Genomic DNA, 22,063 nt, shown 5'->3' on the forward strand with positions numbered 1-22,063 from the left:
TTTTTACCTATACTTATTCTAATTCTTTTTTAGTACTTGCTCAAGAGATTGTAACAGTCACCCTTAACTTATTATATAGCCAATCTAGAATAAATAACATGCCTTTAATGCCTGATGCAAGAGCCTTCTACTCGCCCTGGCTGCCTACCAGGCTCTTGTTGTTACATATTTTTCTTCTACACATGATGTAAACATCAAAATAGGCCATTCTTTTTGCTTTAAATGTACATTTCTCTAAATAAATTATGAAAAGAAAGAAAAATATTTCAGAGCTATGGAGCTGCTGGAGTGCTGTTTTCGCCTTTTGCCAGACACCAGATATGTCCAATTTATGCTTCTATTCACACATTCTAGTGCCTTCCGACGGTTGTCTTTATAATTCTCAGATGCTTGTCTACAGAACTAATGTAGGGTTTGTAATAATACTGATGGGAAGATCAGTTCAGTGTAAGCTACTTTGCCATTGCCAGAGCCAGAAGTCACGTGATGGCCTCCAATCCAGTTGAGCTACCTCGAAACGTGTGTGTACACTGGGATGGGCATTCTGCTTGTCCCGTGTATGTAAGTCTCTGCTTCTCAATGGCGCACAAGCTAGCTTGGACAATGTAGCCAAAGCCCTTTTTGTAATAGCTTTATTAAAATAATTCACATAACAAAAAATCATCCCTTTAGTATACAATCTAGTGGGTTTTACATACGCACAGAGTGTGTCACCACCCTACTATCTAACGTCAGAGCCTTTTCATCACCTTAGAGAGAGACCTTGCACTTGTTAGCAGTCACCGTCTATATTTCACTGTCTATATTCAGCCCAAGGCCAGCGCCTGGCAAACACTAGTCCCTTCCTGTCTGTATAGGTCAAACACTAGTCCCTTCCTGTCTGTATAGGTCAAACACTAGTCCCTTCCTGTCTGTATAGGTTTGCATATTCTGGGCATTTCATACCAATGGAATCAAACATTTGTGACTGTCTTCTGTCACTTGGTATAGCACAATGTGTTCAAGATATATCTGCCTTGTATCAAACACCAGAACTTTGTTCATTTGTGTGGCCAAGTGATATTCTATTTTATTGATCCATGTAGCGTTAGCAAACCCACTTAGGTGGTCACCTCGGTCAGCAGTACTGTGTGCCAGTCCACCTGTCAGGGTGATGAAGATGCCACTGTGGTTCTAGCCATCTGAATTCCAAATCTCTCTTTAACTCACGTCACAGTCAAGGTGGAGACTGGGGGGTGAATTTAGCAGAATTCTCCTTCCCAGCATGAAGTAATTATGATGAAACAAAAGCATCATTTAAATCTGAGAGATGAGTTCTTGGGTTTGTGTTTCATTATTTATTGTATATATGATTAGAATCTTTTTTACTAAAGCAATTTTAGGGGACTCGACTGTCAAAAGAAATGATCACAAGGGCAATAGAACAATCCCATTTAATTGTGCTAATATAAATTAAAAATTCTGTTCTTGGTCAGATAACCCCTGAAGGATGAGAGAGGTGAAGAGATTTATGGGGTCAGACACAGTAAATTTATTCTGCGGGATACAAGTGGTGTTCTTCCCTGGAAAATCAAAGCTAAGGTTGTATTGACTTACTCGGGGCTTGGGTGGCGAGTGTCCTCCATCAAAGTTTGTGTCACGAAACTGAGATCATTTGGTGCTGATCAACACAATCTTGAAAGGGAAAGATATTGATTTGTAGATCTGCCAATATTTTCTCCCTAAAAAGGAAGAGGAGTTGAGCTAATTATAAATAAATCCTCACACATCTCAGAGGAGAACTGGAAGGCGCTCTGGTGGAACGGTCGCGGGAGACAAGGGCTTGTGAACAATGCTCCACGTTTCTGCTGGGCCAGGAGGGAATGAGAACACCCTGTAGTACTGCCCGAGACGGACTTTTGAGGTTACCCCATGGCCAAGAGAAAATAAGGAAGGCACACCCCAGAGGATGAGGGGCGTGGGCCAGGGGCTCATCTCCTTTTTCCTGGTGTTGATACTCAACCCACATAGATGATGTCTCAAGACTCAACTCTGCTGGGGGGACAGGGCCCTTGCCACCCAGTTGCTGTGATCTGAGGGAGTTCTAGACTCCTAATAATATTGCGTCTTTGGCCCGAGGAGAGTTGGAGGATGAGGAAACCTATGCACTTTCATCTTTTCATATCCCCCCAGCACACACAATACAACATGTGGAGGACGCCAAGAGCCAGATGACCTCTGAGCAAGATGATTTGCAGCTGGGGAATGGACTCCCAGGTGATTTGTCTGCAGGTGCTCCTTGCGGAGAAAGAGCCCGAGCCCATGGTGATCCTTAGGCACACAGTCATTGTTTAATACTCCCCTCACCTGTCTTGTGCTGTGTCAATAAAAGGCTGCTGCGGAGGTTGCTCAGGGCTATCCTGTAAGCAAGGTTAGCCCGCCTCCTGCAAGCTTGTACTTCTAATCCGTGTTTAGGCATGGTTCCTTTCTGCGGAGATCAAGTCCAGGGCCATAGGGGCCACTAGGGGCTGCGACACCAACACATCAATAGTCTGTCCATCCTTCCTTCCTTCCTCCCTCCCTCCCTCCCTCCTTCCCTCCTTCCTTCCTTCCCTTATTTTGCTCACTAAGGAATAAGCTTTGTTGTTAGGTTTTGGGAAGGAGGTAGAGGGAAGGGACTTTACTTGAAATTAATTTATAAATGTATCCCTAACACAAAAAAGGTACAAATGGATTTTTCAAATTTGATTCTACGAATTTCCTTTCTTCATTTTAACTTATTTTTGTGTATGGAGTGACATGAGAGTTCAGGTTTTTTTTTTAAAGCAGGATGCTAAACCATCATTTTCACACTGAATTAAAAGAGTTCCTTGGTTTTATATGAAATCTCTCGGTATATTAGATTCTATTTCTGCTTTTCCTGGGCCTCTTACCTCTCCATGTGTCTAGTTTTATGCCTTTTCAGATTTTTAGTAATGACAGTGGCTGGGTAGCAGGTATCCGGCACGTTGAGTGTTTTTTTGCTATGTTTTGTGATAAATCCCCTTAGTCTGCTTTGGACATCCATTGTATCATGTGATCTTTATAATTACTGTATTTTAGTCCAGATACTAATGTGGGTTTTAAAAATCACATTTTTCATTCATTTTATTATTCATTCAACAAACATTGGTGGAGCTCTGATGGCCGCTGAGCTCTGTTTGAGGCTGCAGAGGTGAGGCAGGAGCAGACGGCCCTCGGCTCCCGGAGCTGACAGTGGGGTAGAGGAAAGGACAGCAGGATGGGGGGAGCGTGTCGTGGGTGGGTCAGGGTGTGGGAGCAGCATGGACACGGCAGGAGGAGGGGTGTGAGGCCACGGTGTGCCCCCCACAGGGTCCGGTCCAGGCCCTAAGCCCAAAACAGCACAGAGGCCTTGAGCAGGGCAGACCCTGCGGGCCTGGGTCACAGAGCAAGCGAGGTCCTTCGAGGATGTGTGTGTTTCCCCGGGCTGCTGCAGCCAACTGCCACAGTCAACTGCCACAGTCTGGGCGGCTGAGAACAACAGCTCACTGCCTCACCGTTCTAGCAGCTGCAAGTCAGGAATCCTGGTGGCCACATGGCCACACTCTCCCAGGGATGTCCAACCATTTTTCTTTTCTGAGGACAAGTTGTCTTGGGCCACACATAAAATGTGCAAACACTAATGAAAGCTCACGAGCAAAAAAAAAAAAAAAAGTCTATGCGTAATTTTCATAGTATCCAATAGCACGGACAAGCCAACCATGCTCCCATGATCTTCATGCGGCCCGTGGCCTGCAGGGATGAGGGTTTCCTGGCACTCTGTGCTGCCCCTCGGCGTAAAGCATCACCCCCCACTCCGTCTCTCCGCGCTGTCTTCCCTCTGTGCCTGTCTGCCATGCGGCCCAATGGTATCTTGTTGCAAAGACAGGAGTAATCATGGCTTTGGCCCCACCCTCATGATCTCATTCCAACTTGATTCCCGGTATGAAGACCCTATTCCCTAATGAGCTCACCCTCTACAGCGAGGACATTCACCTACCGTTTGGGGGTGATGAAGTTTAGCCCCTGACAGCCGGGTTTCTAGGGCATGCAGAATTCAGTTCCTTTCCAAGTTTAGAATCACAGCTTATGTCAAGTGATAGAAAGTTCCCCTTCCGAGAACCTGGAATGCACCAGGACACCAGGCCACACCTTCTATGTGAGGCCGCTGGGCCCCTGAGCAGGGCCCTGGGCCTGGGCTGCTCTGCCCGGCAAGGCCAGCAGCTGCCTCCTGAGACCTGTTTTCCACTCACGTCCACTTACTTATTTAAATCATGTCCCCTTCTACTTTCTTTGGCTTTATCTTATTCTTTTCCTAATTTTTTGAGTAGGACATTTCAATCATTAATTTTATCATTTTTTCCTCGTCAAACACAGTCCCTTTGAAGGTGTACATTTTCTTCCAAGCACCACTCTCCAGGTGTCACACACATTTTGATGAATAGCATTTTCATTAATTTTTGGTTTCAAATCTGTTCTCTTTTCCGTTTGCTTATCTCCTCTCACCCACAAATCATTTAGAGATGCATTTTTATCGAATTATAATCAGAGAACATAATCTGTGCGATATTGATGTTGTTAGCAGTTTTGAGACTTCCTTGTGACTTGGAATGTGCTCCAGTTTTGCAACCGTCCCACGTGTTCTGGAGAAAACGATTCACAGACTTGCTGTATAAATGGCGTTCCAATCAGTGGCAGACGGCAAGGACAACGGCGGCCCCGGCAGGCTGGCATACTGTATCTCTCCCGCACCTTGTCTGTTCTTACGTCTGTCTGGGCACAGACTCTTACCTCTGTGTTACAGCTTCCCCCAGCCCCGGCTTCTCAGTCACACAGTCACACCTGTGCAGGTGTGCGGCCCAGGCATAGCCGTCTACACTACACAGCCTAGGTGAGCCAACTGGGTGTGTTTACACAAATGACAGTATCACCTAGCGATGCATTTCCCAGAATGTGACCCTATCCTCACACAACACGGCCGAGGTTCTGTTTATGTTTATGTGTCCAAGCTTACTCATGACGCTCTCTCTTCTAATCTTAGTGTCAGAGGTCGGCAAAATTCTTCTGCGTTGCAGGTCCTTGTTCTTTGCTACAACAACTCTCCTCTTTCACTGTAGCATGACAGAAGCCAAACCAATAAAGAAATAAAGGAGCAGGTGCATCTGTGTGTCGATAAAACTTTATTTACAAAACCAGACAGGAGCAGGTCCCTGCACTCTGTCCATATGAATGTTCAGCCAACTTGGCCCATCAGTTACTCAGTGTGCATTAAAATCTAACACGATGGGGGAGTGTGTGTGCACACGGGTGTGTTTCAGAGTTTTCTTATAACTCCATGTAGATCTGCTCTATTTGGAGAATTATTAGTAAGCACATACTTATTCATTATTGTTGTTTTGTCCTCATGAATTAGTCTTTCAATCATTCCAAACCAGCCTCTTTATTCATAATAATGCTTTTTGCATTAAGTATTGCTTCTTTGATCTCAGTATATTTACATGCTCTCCTTCTGAGTTTTATTTTTCACTTTTGGCCCCATACAAATGATTTCACTCCCTGCCATGTCAAACTGGTCCTGTTACCGTGTTCTGGGCGACTTCTGGGTGACAGGGCAGCACAGTGCACGCCCGTTTGGGGCATCTTATTTAGAATGAATTTAGATTATTGAAATATTTGGGTTCACTCTTCTCTTCCTACTCGGTACCTTCTTTTGTCTATTTTTTGTGTATTTGTTTCATTTTTTTCTTATGTGGTTTTTATTAAATTGTCTTATTTTCCTACTTTTTGTTTATGATTTGAAAGTTATACATTTAATATTTTAGTAGTTATTCTTCATTTCTCATATTTTCGGGCTCAGTGGAGTCTGAGGCCAGGCCCACGTCTCCGCTCCCCATGGAATGTGGCTGTTAGACAACCTTCACCTCAATCTCCCTGCCGTCGCCCTTGATCTTGGTAGGAGGTATCTTCATTACACTTGATATGTTTATTTCCACTTGGTTTTATGAGGTCCCTGAGACGGACTCAGCTATGTACCGATGACTTCATTAACCTCAGCTGCCTTCATTCCCCTTTTTCCTCCAGGTGATTAGAGAGCTGCTGTCAGGAGCTGGGCCCCATGGTGGATAAATGGATAGATGGATAGGGGGATGGGTGATGGATGGATGGATAGATGGATGGGGATGGGTGATGGATCGATGGATAGATGGATGGGGGATGGGTGATGGATGGATGGATAGATGGATGGGGGATGGGTGATGGATGGATGGATAGATGGATGGGGGATGGGTGATGGATGGATGGATAGATGGATAGGGTGATGGGTGATGGATGGATGGATAGATGGATGGGGATGGGTTATGGATCGATGGATAGATGGATGGGGGATGGGGGATGGATCGATGGATAGATGGATGGGGGATGGATCAATGGATAGATGGATAGGGGGATGGGTGATGGATTGATGGATGGGGGATGGATGGATGGATAGATGGATAGGGGGATGGATGGATGGATAGATGGATAGGGAGATGGGTGATGCATGGATGGATAGATGGATAGGGGGATGAGTGATGGATAGATGGATAGATGGATAGGGGGATGGGTGATGGATGGATGGATAGATGGATAGGGGGATGGGTAATGGATGGATATATGGATAGGTGGATGGATGATGGATGGATAGGTGGGTGGATAATGAATGGATGGATGGATGGGTAGGTGCATGATGGATGGATAGGTGAATGGATGAATATGTGGATGGATGAATGATGGATGGGTAGATGGATTATGGATGGATAGGTGGATGAGTGGATGAATGATGGATGGATAATGGGTGGATGAATCGATAGATAAATAGGTGGATGGATGATGGATGGGTGAATGGGTGGATGGGATGGATGGATGGGCAGATAGATAGGCAGATGGATGACAGGTGGATAGATCATGGATAGATGATAGTGGATAGATGGCTGGCTGGCTGAGAATGGATGCATGTGTGGATGAACGTATATGACAGGATTGGCTGGCGGATGTGTGAACACATAGTCTTGTCATTGCCCTGTGCCTCGTCCCTGATACATCTAACACTTGTGATGCATGAGAATCCGCAGCCAGCAGCCAGGCTGAGCTGTCTGCAGTCTTTCCACTAGACTCCTGCCCAGAGGGCTTCATTGTGGTGCTTCCTGCACCATGATTTTCTGGAAGGGGGAATCTCTCCATGGATTTGCCTGGTGGGGACAGTGTGTGGGGACATGGCCAAGGAAAAGGATGACTCCCAAGGTGAGGCACGTTGGTTGTACAAATCTTGTGTCAGAGCACAGGACGGATCTATGGAGGGGGACACTTGTTTCTCCCTCCCCGATAGCTGAGGTCAGTCTATCTCCAGGGCAGAGCAAGCAAAGGTCACTAGCCTAGATCCTGTGGCTACGGGGCATTCTTCTCTGATTCTAGCAAGAGTGTGCATGTCTACCTGAATTTTTGGTTCTGAGTATTTCCCACCCTCCCATTTTTTTCTTATGCATTCATAAGCACGTTAATGGGAAGCTGAGAACTACTACATCACCACCTGATGGTGAAGTGCCATTTGGGCCCAGAATAGGCAAATAACCTATTATAAAAAGTTGACTGAGAAGTCTCCTGCCACAGGGCAGTGTGGCCATGTCAGCAACAGCTTCCTCTACTCTGAGGCCAATCTCTTCATCCCTGTTCTTCTGGGTGACATAGCACTCATAATCTGACACTTTACCTTCTTCAGCCCCCCTGAGGTCACATGTCCAGGATTCATTTGGTGTCAGTGTCCAGATAGAGATGTTCCTGTCCTCTTCACGGGTGTGATAGGGAAAATGGACTCCACATCAGGTCAGCTGATGGGATTCACAGCTCTTGGGGCTGGGTGGTGGGAGAAGTTGGGCTGTGAGGACAGACACCCCCCTTGCTTCAGGCCAGCTTCGTCACCTTCTATAAGTGACTCAAGTCCTCAGGCCTCCAGTGACTCATCTGGGTGCCCCCTGCCCTGGGGCCCCCAGCCAGCCTGGGGCTGGTTGCCATTGCACAGGGGGCAGAGCAGGCAGGTGTGCTGGGAGGCATATGCTTTAGGGTCTGAGGCCATAGCTGTGAAAACCCCCTGAGCAAAGCCATGGACGGACATGTGGAGTCCAGGAAGGCTGGACTCCAGGGCTGGAGCACCTTCAGGGCTTATCCCACCAGCCCTGAAGGTGCTCCTTTCTAAACAAAGGCCACCACCGTCAACACAAACAGGTGGCTCGGGAGGCGCCACGCCACATCCACTCGTCCCCCTGGGGTGCAGCTGGGCTCTGCGGCAGGTTTGGCTCCAGGACAGCAGACCTGCACCCGCTCAGGAAAGTTGTCTCTCCCATCCTACCGAGTTGGCAGTGATGTGCAGACCCCGGTGCTCCTGATCCACCAGCACTTTGCTGAAATCTCCTGGGGCCCAGGTTTGCCCTGAGGAGTGGGAGGAAGAAGGGCCCTGTTTGCCTTCAGGCCGGGCACCACCACATCTGGTTCTGTAGTTAGATGTGAAAGGACCCGTAATGTAACATTCTCCATCCAGACCCCATGGCAGAGAGGGCAAGCCAGGAGCTGTGATGTCAGGGATGAAACAGCTGCAGAATGCAAATAGGGAAGGTGCATGAGCTCTAGCCGGAGAGTGTTTTCCTTGGGAACTCAGCCTCTCAGGTGATGGGGGAGCCCTGGCTAGTGGGGTGCTCTGCCTACAGGTTGTCCCTAGGGCCCCTCGGAATCCCCCAGCTGTTCTCAACCTCTTAGCATTTCTGCCCCAGCCAGGAGTCCTCCTGCACCTTCACCCACACCCCATGATAATATCACCCTGTCTCCACCACTCACAGGGGGGCAAACCTTCCCTTCTTACCACAGCTCAGGTGTCCAGAGCAGAAGTTCTGTGCACCCCACAGTTGAGGGCCCCAGTCCGCCCTGCCCTGCCCAGTACCCAGGCCCTCCGCTCACCTTGCCACGCCCCTACTGTGGGTGGGGCTAGCCTGCCTGGACTCCACGTGTCCGTCCATGGCTTTGCTCAGGGGGTTTTCACAGCTGTGGCCTCAGACCCTAAAGCATACGCCTCCCAGCACACCTGCCTGCTCTGCCCCCTGTGCAATGGCAACCAGCCCCAGGCTGGCTGGGGGCCCCGGGGCAGGGGGCAGGCCTGTGGAGCAGAGCCCCTGAAAAGCCAGGCCAGGGTCAGCCAACCTCAGACTTGGGGGAAATGGCTTTTATGTGGTGTATCCATGCTGCTGAGTTTGGGGGGACGGGGCGGGCAGGAACCCTCTTACAGGACTTGAATGAGTTGTCTGCATGGCGGGTGTCAGACCTAAGACGGCCTTCTCCTGGGTGGCAGGTGTCAGACCTAAGACGATCCTCTCCTGGGTGGCGGGTGTCAGACCTCAGACGATCCTCTCCTGGGTGGTGGGTGTCAGACCTAAGACGATCCTCTCCTGGGTGGCGGGTGTCAGACCTAAGACGATCCTCTCCTGGATGACGGGTGTCAGACCTAAGACGGCTTCTCCTGGGTGGCGGGTGTCAGACCTAAGACGGTCCTCTCCTGGGTGGCGGGTGTCAGACCTAAGACGATCCTCTCCTGGGTGGCGGGTGTCAGACCTAAGACGATCCTCTCCTGGGTGGCGGGTGTCAGACCTAAGACGGCTTCTCCTGGTTCTAGGTACGGTCCTTGCCACTGTCTCACCTGCACTCAGGGAAATGTAACCTGGTTTGAATGTCAGACACATACACGGAGAGGAAAGGGATTGAGGGGAGCCCAACATGCAGCAACCAGAAACAGCTGCCGCTTCCTGGCTTTGCAGTTAACATGTTCCCTGTTTCCTTTTCCCACTGAAGCAGGGGAGGGACCTGTAGGGCCGGGTCAGGGACAAGCAGGTGCTAGGGTGCAAAGACAAAGGGCTGCTTGTGCCGAGCAGTGATGGGGAACCCGCGGTGGGATGGGAAGTCCACCTAGGAACTGGGAACGCCTTCGGAAGCACCTCCTGGGGCTAAGCACACGGCCTGACTGTGTTTGCACCACTAGCAATGCACATACACCCCCACCCAGGGTGCCCCTCACAGCTGTGAAACCTGGAACCTGCTCAAATTCTTACTGGCGACAGGAAGATAAGTGAGTCGTGGTGCAGCAGAGGAGTGAACCTGTGTTGCAGGGGCTCCATGGCCTGCGTCACCTGCAGGATACAGCCGTGTGGACATCCACACATCCCTCAGCGTGGAGCCAGCCGAACCAGGACGCCGTACAGCAAATGATCGCTCTCGTACCCGGGACAGAGAGCATGCAGCATGAGAAGTCGGGGAGGCCCCCATGAGGACAGAGCCGAGAGAATGGCCCTGTGCTGCGTTTTGCGGGTGGTGCTCCACAGTCCGGTCAGAATGCAGCTCTCCTGGTGAGCGGCATCCGTGAAACCCCTTTGAGGGGCACTCATGAGGCTGCACCCTCTGCGTGTATCACACCTTGGTCTGAAGTGAGGAAAGGAGAGCCAATTTTGGAGTCAGAGAGCTGGGGCTCAAAACCTGCAACCACCGCGGCTGCCTTCTCCCCTGTTAGACAAGTCAGTTTCTCCATCTGAAAGCTGGACAGAGACCGTAGAGGCATATTTGAAGGTCCCCGGAGCTCTACTGTCAATGCTGTTGTCACTTACAGAGCCACTTCACACGAGCAGGTGAGCTGGAAGCATGAAGTTTTCTCACATCGACATTACCCACGATGGCAGAATCTCCCCCCTCTGTCAGAGGAGAATCCTGGGGTGCAGGCCTCCGTGTGACCCGGTCAGACCCCTGCCCCACAGCCATCAGGTCTTGGTCCTGGAAGAACGGTCACGATCAGAGTCTCCAAACCTACAGTGTCTCCGTCTTGAAGCTGCTCAATCTAAGGAGAGGCTGAGCCTGGCTCCCACGGACAGCACCTTTATGGGCTGAGTTATGCAGCACAGATGTGCGTGGGGACCCAGTAGCAGTAAGTCAAGATGTCCTCTGCGGCAGGGCTGCTCCAGTGACAGAGTGGGGAAGCCACGGAGGACGCTTGCCTCTGGGAGCGACCATTGATTACAGCCCTCAGGCTCTAAGGGGCTAGGGAGGCTGAGCCCATAAATTAGCCATAAAGACCAGAGCAAGTGCTCAGCTTTTAATTTAATCTCGTATTTATCTGCCTTTATGGCCTAACACGGTGCTTTCTCACAGATATGGTTATTTCTGCCATAACATTTCAGTTGCAGGGATGAAATGTGGGTGGCCAGAGCCAGGGGAGGTGGACAGCCTGCTGCTGCCACAGGAGCCCGCCAGGCCCAGGCAGTCCAGGGGGAGAGACACTTTCTCTGCCTTTATCTGGCAGATCACAGGTGGCCATGGAGGGGCTGGCCACTGCGTGTGTTCTCTGGGCAGGCACTCTGCTCTCATTCAATTTTTTAAACAACAAACTTATGAATATAAGCGTGATGATTCCAGGTTCTGTTGCTGTAGGATATTTGTTTTTAGTAAGGAAAGAATTTTTAAAAACAAACAAGAGTTGAAAATCCAGGAGATAATCTCTTAAAAGTTGTTTTGCAAGTATTGACACCGGCGCTACTGTGGGAGGTGCTCCAGCTCCCATGGTGGCTTCTGCAGGCTCTCAGGTTTCCTGAGGACTCTGGACAGCCCGCGTCCTCCTGGTCTGTACTCCCAGCAGTGCGCTGGCACCTGGTGCCTGGTGCGTTCTGTGGAACCACCCTGCTTCTGACTGGGCGGTGGTTGCCTCTGAAGGCTCTGTAGTCCCTGGATCCTGGGCAGCCACCTCCTGCTGTTTTGGTAACATCTTCCCCCCTTCCCAACCTCAACCCCCTGTTCTAACTTACTTTGTTACCAGGGGTATTGCCAACATCGAGTCTCCCTGTCCCCTGCCTGTGCTCCCAGACCGCTAGGGAGGTCTGACCTAAGGTACCACCAACTCTGGGTGTGTCTCAGCCCCTCAGGGAAAAACCAGGGCCCTGGGACCTGCCAGCTTTCCTCCCAGCCTCCAGGCCCCGGACACTTACCTGCCAACCCCACCTCGTATTGAAATGTTTTGAATCCCCAGGTTGTCCTACAACTGCAGGTCTCCCTGTGTCACCCAGGCTGTCCCTGATTGCTCCTAAGTGCCTGTCCAGACCTAACTCAGGCCCTGCCTGGCCTGCTGGATGGAAGCACCCTCCCCCTCCCCTGTGGGTGTGACTGTCCTACACCCATCTCCAAGGCGGCTCTCCTGGAGCTCCTGGAGAGCTGGGGAAGCTGCTCACCTGCCCCTTCCTCTGGCACCCAGCCCAGCTCCAGTCTCCAGTGAACAAATAAAAGAATGTAGTAAGTTTTGTTTTCCTTTCGTGGTTTGCTAATTTTACCTTTACTGGGAGATTCTTAGGAAACCTGTCTGCTCCCCCAGGCATGTGGTGCTCACTGAAGGAATGAGAGTTCAAACCGGGACACAGCTTGTTCTGAAGCTGCCGTGACCCTCTCCCAACACACAATACCCGACATCCTGCGGACAGCCAGGACCCTGTGCCCTGCCAACAGCCATATTAGGGCTGCCATGACCCGCCCCCGACCACAGCACCTGACACCCTGTGGACAGCCAGAATGGGGCTGCTGTGACCTGTCCCCACACTCAGCACCTGAAGCCCTGTGGACAGCCAGAATGGGGCTGCCGTGACCTGTCCCCACACTCAGCACCTGACGCCCTGTGGACAGCCAGAATGGGGCTGCCGTGACCTGTCCCCACACTCAGCACCTGACGCCCTGTGGACAGCCAGAATGGGGCTGCCGTGACCTGTCCCCACACTCAGCACTTGACGCCCTGTGGACAGCCAGAATGGGGCTGCCGTGACCTGTCCCCACACACAGCACCTGATGCCAGAATGGGGCTGCCATGACCTGTCCCCACACATACCACCTGATGCTAGAATGGGGCTGCCGTGACCTGTCCCCACACACAGCACATGACGCCCTGTGGACAGCCAGAATGGGGCTGCCATGACCTGTCCCCACACATACCACCTGATGCTAGAATGGGGCTGCCATGACCTGTCCCCACACACAGCACCTGACACCCTGTGGACAGCCAGAATGGGGCTGCCATGACCTGTCCCCACACATACCACCTGATGCTAGAATGGGGCTGCCGTGACCTGTCCCCACACACAGCACCTGACACCCTGTGGACAGCCAGAATGGGGCTGCTGTGACCTGTCCCCCCACACAGTACCTGACGCCCTGTGGACAGCCAGAATGGGGCTGCCGTGACCTGTCCCCACACTCAGCACCTGACGCCCTGTGGACAGCCAGAATGGGGCTGCCGTGACCTGTCCCCACACTCAGCACCTGACGCCCTGTGGACAGCCAAATGGGGCTGCCATGACCTGTCCCCACACATACCACCTGATGCTAGAATGGGGCTGCCGTGACCTGTCCCCACACACAGCACCTGACGCCCTGTGGACAGCCAGAATGGGGCTGCCGTGACCTGTCCCCACACACAGCACCTGACGCCCTGTGGACAGCCAGAATGGGGCTGCCGTGACCTGTCCCCACACACAGCACCTGACGCCCTGTGGACAGCCAGAATGGGGCTGCTGTGACCTGTCCCCACACACAGCACCTGACGCCCTGTGGACAGCCAGAATGGGGCTGCCGTGACCTGTCCCCACACATAGCGCCTGATGCCAGAATGGGGCTGCCGTGACCTGTCCCCACACACAGCACCTGACGCCCTGTGGACAGCCAGAATGGGGCTGCTGTGACCTGTCCCCACACACAGTACCTGATGCCCTGTGGACAGCCAGAATGGGGCTGCTGTGACCTGTCCCCCCACACAGCACCTGACGCCCTGTGGACAGCCAGAATGGGGCTGCCGTGACCTGTCCCCACACATAGCGCCTGATGGCAGAATGGGGCTGCCGTGATCTGTCCCCACACACAGCACCTGACGCCCTGTGGACAGCCAGAATGGGGCTACTGTGACCTGTCCCCACACACAGCACCTGATGCCCTGTGGACAGCCAGAATGGGGCTGCTGTGACCTGTCCCCCCACACAACACCTGATGCCCTGTGGACAGCCAGAATGGGGCTGCCGTGACCTGTCCCCACACATAGCACCTGATGCCAGAATGGGGCTGCTGTGACCTGTCCCCACACACAGCACCTGACGCCCTGTGGACAGCCAGAATGGGGCTGCTGTGACCTGTCCCCACACATAGCACCTGATGCCAGAATGGGGCTGCTGTGACCTGTCCCCACACACAGCACCCGACGCCCTGTGGACAGCCAGAATGGGGCTGCTGTGACCTGTCCCCACACACAGCACCTGATGCCAGAATGGGGCTGCCGTGACCTGTCCCCACACACAGCACCTGATGCCCTGTGGACAGCCAGAATGGGGCTGCCGTGACCTGTCCCCACACACAGCACCTGACGCCCTGTGGACAGCCAGAATGGGGCTGCTGTGACCTGTCCCCACACACAGCACCTGACGCCCTGTGGACAGCCAGAATGGGGCTGCTGTGACCTGTCCCCACACACAGCACCTGACGCCCTGTGGACAGCCAGAATGGGGCTGCTGTGACCTGTCCCCACACACAGCACCTGACGCCCTGTGGACAGCCAGAATGGGGCTGCTGTGACCTGTCCCCACACACAGCACATGACGCCCTGTGGACAGCCAGAATGGGGCTGCCGTGACCTGTCCCCACACATAGCACCTGATGCCAGAATGGGGCTGCCGTGACCTGTCCCCACACACAGCACATGACGCCCTGTGGACAGCCAGAATGGGGCTGCCGTGACCTGTCCCCACACACAGCACATGACGCCCTGTGGACAGCCAGAATGGGGCTGCTGTGACCTGTCCCCACACATACCACCTGATGCCAGAATGGGGCAGCTGCTTTTGTCTCCAGCCTTCAGAATCAGGCCTTGCCCACAATGTGCCTGGAAAATGGGTCAGTGAATGGCTAAGCAGGCAAATGAAAGACTTCATGTTAAAGCTGGGCTTCTTGGAGGAAGGGAGAGGATTTACAAACCAAAGCAAGCAGAACTAAATGTGCACAACTATAGAAGGAAATATTGGGATCAAATGTCCAGAGACGTGCCGGCGAGAGGGATGCAGAATGTGGGTCCTCAGCACAGTGACGGAGGTGGTACCAGGCGTCTCATCCCCAGTGGATTGTGGTGGTCAGGGGACTGACGGCCTCTGAGGCAGAGGGCCTCACCATGGGCCAGATGGGCTGGTGACCAGAAACCGACACCTTGGCCCCAGACATCTGGTTTTCAGAATGATCCTGTACATCGGGGGTCCCCAAATAGCCAACAGCGACCTGATACCCTGCAGACAGCCAGGGTGCTGCTGCTGTGACCCTCTCCCCACACACAGAACCCAGGATTGGACTCTGGGGAGAGCTCCCTAAGGATCCAATTCTCAGCCTGGATTTGGGGTCAGGAGGTCTGTGATCTAACACCACCTTCCCTCTTCTCATCCTTTCTTTTTATATCTTTTTTTCTTATTGTTAACTCATAGCTGTGTACATTAGTGCAATCAAGGGGTACAATGTATATGTACCAGCACATCATACCCCTTGATTGCACTTTCTTTTTATATCTACGTACCTATCCATCTATCAATCATCCATCACCTATGTCTGTATCTACCTACCTACCTATCATCCAGCTATCATCTGCCTATCCACCCATGTGTTATCTATCATCTATCCATCCATCCAGCTATCATCTGCCTATCCATCCTTCCATTACCTATCATCCATCCATCCATCTATATAAAATATTCATCCATCCATTATCATCTTTTCATCAGTTTCTCCATCTTAAAGGAATAATGATTTTTATTACGTATAAAAAGCTACACAGACTTTATTATAAGAGAATCAAGTGACTCAGAGCTAACAAAGGGAAAAGTAAAGATTTCACAGTTCTCAGAACCAGAAATAACCATAGCTAATATTTGGGGAAGGTTATTCCAGACTTACCGCTATGAACATATACACACAGAAGGATAGTTTGACAGACTGGCAGATAAATGGGGAAGCCATATAAAATGGGCTCATAAAATGAAAATGGGCTCCAAGCTATTGAGTTTTTAATAAAAAACATTCAGTATGGTTTTTCCTGGAGGAGAGGTCTAGAGCAGGGCCTGTGACACGTGGAGTGGGACTCCTGTGCTCAGATCTGGGGGTGCGACTCACTCACTGTGAGCCTAGGTGAGCAAGTTAAGCAATAAACTGACCACTATGACCCACTGGGGAGTAATAAAAGCAGTGTATCCTCCTCAGTTGTAGGGAGTAAAATAATTAACATACATACGAATAGTGCTGAGCACACGGTACACGGTACATGTATTAGACACGATTTAAAGGAAATTAACAAAATTAAGTGTGCTTCAAATGTAAATGGCTTAACACAATAACTAAGAAAATGCCAGGAAGGCTATGTTAACCAGTGTGATGAAAATACGTCAAACGGTCTATAAAACCAGTGTATGGTGCCCCATGATCGCATTCATGTACACAGCTATGATTTAATAAAAAAAAAAAATACAGATTTCTGCATAAGAGTTACTAGCTCCAAATATGTATACATGTTTAGTGTAAAATGATTATGAAAGGCATCAGGATGTGGCGTTATTGTGTATTTTATGACAACTCCATTGAGATATAATTGGCATCCCATAAAATCACTCATTGAAAACACGCAATTAAGTAGTTTTTGTATATCCACAAAGTAGGGCAGCTGCCATCACCATTTAATGCTAGAATATTCTTATCACCTTGCAAAGAAGTCTGCACCTATCAGCTCTCCTTTCCCTCCAAGCCCAGGCCCTGGCCAGCACAAACCTATTTACTGTGTCTATAGATTTGTGTATTATGGGCATTTTGTCTGAATAGAATCAATCAAATACGTGGCCTTTTGTGCCCGGACGAGGCACAAATGATATTCCGCGGTCTGAATACGCACGTTTTAAACCCTCCTCGGCTGTCTGACCTCTGGGTTATTGTGAGCAGTGCTGCTGTGAGCACTTGTGTGCCAGTTTGTGTGAACATGTTGTCATCCCTCTCAGAGGAAGTTGCTGAATCACAGGATGCTGTGTTTGCATTTTCAGAAACAGCCAAACTTTTTTTTCCAAGTCGCATCATTTTACTTTCTGCAGCGTGGAGGGTTCCGGCGTCTCCACTCTCTCACTTGCTACTTTTTTGTCCCTAGCGATAACCTCCCAGTGGTTTTGATTTGCATTTATGCTAATGTCTAATTATCTTCTTGTGTGCTGATTATTGGTGTATCTTCTTTAACTACCCAAATTCTTTGTCCATTTTTAAGTAGACTTACCTCTTTTATTATTGAATTGTAAAAACTCTTTATGTATTGTGGTTACAGGTCTCTTCTCAGATATATGATTTGTTAATATTTTGTCATATTTTGTGTGTCCTTTCACTTTTTTTATGATATCATTTGAAGCACGAAAGTTTTGATTTTGATAATATCCCATTTATCTCCTTCTCCGATGCCTGTGATTATGGGTCACAGCCAAGAACCTACTGCCCAAGGCAACTTCACCAAGACTTGTTCAGAAGGTGTCTTCTGAGAATTTTATACTTTTAGGTCTTAAATTTATACCCGGGATCTATTCCAGTTAATTTCTGTACATGGGTGAATTTAGAGTTCAAGTTCATTTTTTGGCATATCTATCTGGCCCAGGAATATTTGTTGAAAGACAGTTGTTGTGACATCCTTGTTGAAAATAGAATCATTGTGTATTTTTGTAATTGACCATTTTCCCTGTGCTGCAGGGCTCGTCCCGTCTGTGGCGATGTGACACCTACTGCGTGGAGCCGCCCAGCCCACGGCTTCCACACGCACCTGCATTTAGTTAAATATCTAAGGGTGTCAGCACCACCCTCAGTCCAGGGTGCTGGCTTCTTCACGGGGTTCATTCAGGTCCCCTCTTTGTGAACTGGACGTTCCCCTCTCAAGAAGGGCTTTTGTGTCCCATTGTCCCTGGATTTCTGCACACGGGGACATCTGCCTCTTGCCTTTCCATTGCAGGGACAATTTGCCTTCTTTCCTTCATGCAGACGTGGCCCCACTGTGTGTGGTGTTTTCTCTTGACTGTTGCTGTTAGGAAATCTAAGGCCGCCCTCAGTCCACGCCCCCACCCCTGACAGATCTTCACACGGTCTCCCTGGGTGTTCACCATCACCCTGGGGGTTCGGTCTTCTCTGGGCCTGTGATTCCTTTTCTTCCAGGAGCTTCCCTTTGTTATATGTCTGCATCTTGATTTTCTGTTTAGCTGTTTAAAAATTCCACTCATACATTGCATGCCCTTTGCCTTTATCCATATTATGTAACTACCAATGGGGGCAGTCTGCCCCCACCCCACCCCCAATGTTACTGCCTCTAATGTGCAACAGCTTTTATTTCTGGAAGGTTTTTATTTGTTTTCCAGCATTTTCTCTTGTTGCCTCATAATCTCTCTTTTAAATAGTTTTATTCTATTTGTCAAATTGTTTTAAAGATAGATCAGGTTATCCCGGATGGCTTTGTGACATGAAAGACTTTCATTGGATTATAGAGCCACACAATTCCTCGGGGGTGGGCTGCGGGGAGGCATGTCTCTATCTGTTTATGTCGGCTCCCCTCCCCACCCTGCCCCACAGAACTTCCAGCCTGGGTAGAAAAAGACCTTTACAAACAGCCTCAGTGTCCACTCTGGGGAGTGCCGCTATGCTCTGGAGCCCTGAGGGGCCGAGGGGCCGGCGGCCTGGCTGTGGTCAGGGGGCAGGGCAAGTCCTGCAGGGGTGAGGGTGGGCTCCTCGGTTAGTGAGCAAGGCAGCAGCGTCTCCCTCACTGCACATCCCGTCACCTGTGCCTCACTGTGACAGAGGCTTAGGTTGATAAACCCTATTTTTGCTTTTCAGAATCATTTTTCTGTCCGGTTTTGTGCTGTTTCTGCTTCCAAGTCCCTCTTCACTGATGAGACATTTACTGACAATATCATCCGGCCTTTCTCAGGGCACAGGGATCAGAGAAAAACAAACATTCACACAAGCGGGAGCCTCTGGCCAAGGCGCTGTGGCGTCTCCCTGCTGGAGCTGGATTAGCCCAGAATGGGGAGGTGTGGCCCAGACGCTCACGTCCTTCTCCTCCATCCCGGCCCCATGGCAGTAGGCTGGACCTTGGTCACTGGGGCCGAGCAAGGGAGGACTACCACATCATTCTGTGCATGCTTCTTCTCCGGGTGGGGTGGCATGATGATCAGTCACCGCGCTCGGACAACTCACGTAGCTGTCCCTACCCCAGCTTGTTTCCAGGCCCCTTCCACACCGTTGTTCTCCCCCGCCCGCCCGCCCGTGTCCCAGCCGTCCGGCCTCTCTGTGCCCTCCCTCATCAGCCCTGTGGTCTGGAGAGCTGCCTCCACCCTGCTGCTCTCTCAGTGGAGAATCTTTTCCCACCCACCGTGTGCCCCGGCTCACACTCTGCTCGTGGAGAGATGTGGACTCTCCTCCTCACCTTCTTTCCAAAGCTTCCTGGAAGGCCTGAGAGCTTCTGGCTGGTCCTGGCATGCTCTGTGGCCATGGGCCGGTAACTTTAGTCCGGATGGCTTTCAGGTGGGTCTCGTGGCAGCCTCTCTGTGGCACAGACCGAGACTGTTCAGGAGAAGTTGTTTCTGCCTTTTCCTGGGCACTCACCCTGACCACACCTCACAGGCTCCCTGTGGTCGGGGGTGGCCAGGTGACTGTGCACTGTCCAGCGGGTCGTGAATGGAGGTGACCTGACCCAGGGATGCCCTCATGTGCCCTTCATGACCTTCTCTCTCTCTAGGACGTGCAACACACTGTGAAAATCCACATGGTGGAAAAGGCAGATCCATCATCTTGCCTGGACCCCCGGAGGGCCACGAGAGGAGAGTTAACTCACTGTCCTGGGCACCCATCAAGGAGAGTTGACTGAGAAGGGAATCATTTTCTTGTTTTGTAAGACATTAAAATTGGGGGTCTATTTCTTACCGAAACTGGCATAGCAAGTGGAGGCTACTACATCCAGCCCTGAAAGGCACAGCAGCAGCCCAGCAGCAGGTGAGAAGCACAGGAAGCAGCAGAGACCACACTCTGGGGTGATGCGGCTCTCTCTGAGGCCAAGGAGGTCAGCCCTGATGCCCGTGGAGGCCAGCCCCCATGCTCATGGCTCATGGAGATAAGGCCCGATGCCCGTAGAGGTCAGTCACCCTGATGCCCATGGAGGCCAGGCCCGATGCCCTTGGAGGTCAGTCACTCCCATGCCCATGGAGACCAGTCACTCCCATGCCTGTGGAGGTCAGTCACCCTGATGCCCGTGGTGGTCAGCCCCGATGCCCATGGAGGCCCTGTCCCCCCCGATGCCTGCGGAGACCAGGCCTGATGCCCGAGTGCCTGTAGCACACAGACAAGACCCACAATGTTAGTGCCCACCTGTTGGTCCTCATCACTCCAAGGATGCCCAAAAAACAGATGAGCTCAGGCAGTAACTAAACAGTTAACAGATGAAAGTGAAAGAAGTTTGAGAGAATCCAGAAATTGGGTCAGAAAGGCACCTCTTGGATCCCAAACAGCAGGAAATAAGATGGAAAAGGCATCGAGCTTCAAAGTCCCATCACGACTCCTCAATTAACAGAAGGAAGGCAACCAGGCGGTGGGAACAGATTGCAGGTACCATTTACCAAACCATCTTCGTTTCCCTCCGATAACCTTAAGAATGCTGCCGTTAAGTTGACACAGAGAGAAAGGGAGGGAAACAGAGAAACTGAGGAATAATGAGATTTATAGCGATGTCTAGGAAAGCAGAACCCCATTTGGTGTGGTCCCTGGAATGAGGTTTTCTCTATTCCACTGAGCCTGCTGGGTGTGATTGCCTCGGAAGCCGCATACCTGGGGCTGCGGGAGGCTTCACCGTGTGAGTGCTGACAGGACCGAGGAGCATCTGCAGGTGCACAAAGCAGGAACTGGGCGACCGCTGTGTAGTCTGTAGGGATACGTGCTGCTGGGCCCCACTCAGTGTGGCCACACCTGGTGTGGACCACCAGGCCCCTTGTGGGGGTGCGGGCAGGGCCTGGGGAATAAGGGACAGAGGACGCCCTTGCAGAGAGCACCACTGGACAGGCTCCTTTCCGCCTTGGGCAGGGACCTTGCTCAACCTTCCCGGCCATCTCCCGGACCAGACCTCGCTGGTGATGGTGTCCTCGCTGGACCTGTTGTTTATGTTGGGTGCAGGTGGCAGGGTGGGCAGAGCAGGTTTCCTTTTACTTTCTAGGTTCCTGGACCAAGAGCAGCTGTGTTTGGAGCTGAACGAGAGGACAAGGCATCTTCTAGAATTCCGGATGCTGGGCTGGATGCAGGGGCTGGACGGGACATCAGCTGCTGCCCTTGGAGGGGGTAGGGTGTCTGCCTGTGATGGATGAGAGTGACAGATGGGTATGTGGCCACCCACAGGTGAAATTCCGACAGTGAGATCCTCCCAAATCCCATCGCTCCTCTTCCTGGGCACACAGCCGCCCAGGGCCTCCAGATCCCTTCACAGTTAGTTGCCTCTGTGTGACCAAGTGGGGTCACTGGACTAGCTCTGCTCGGGACGCCTCCCACAAGGGCTCACAGCCCCTCCTGCCTTAAGCGGGATTCCTGACGGGAGCCTTCTGTGAGGCTGGGCGTGTGTCCAGAACTGCTAGGGATTTGAAAATCTATTCTTTCATTGCTAAGCCCCTGATATTTGGAGGGCTCTATTGTTACTGCAGCCTGGCCTACCCTAATTAACATGCTTCCCCAGCAGACTGTGATATTCTTGAAGGATTTGTCTGTCTTATCTTGAAATAGTTGTCAATGGATATTCATTCTGAGAATTTCTATTTTTTATGGCGATGGCCCTTCGATCACTGTAGCTGACGCTTCAGAGGCTGATTGTGCAGAAACAGAGAGCCCGATATCTGGCTTTTTTTCTCCCCCACAGTAAGTTCTTGCGATATGCATCACACAGGTG

This window comes from Nycticebus coucang, chromosome 3 (genome assembly GCF_027406575.1).
Source record: "Nycticebus coucang isolate mNycCou1 chromosome 3, mNycCou1.pri, whole genome shotgun sequence".
NCBI classification, from domain to species: domain Eukaryota; kingdom Metazoa; phylum Chordata; class Mammalia; order Primates; family Lorisidae; genus Nycticebus; species Nycticebus coucang.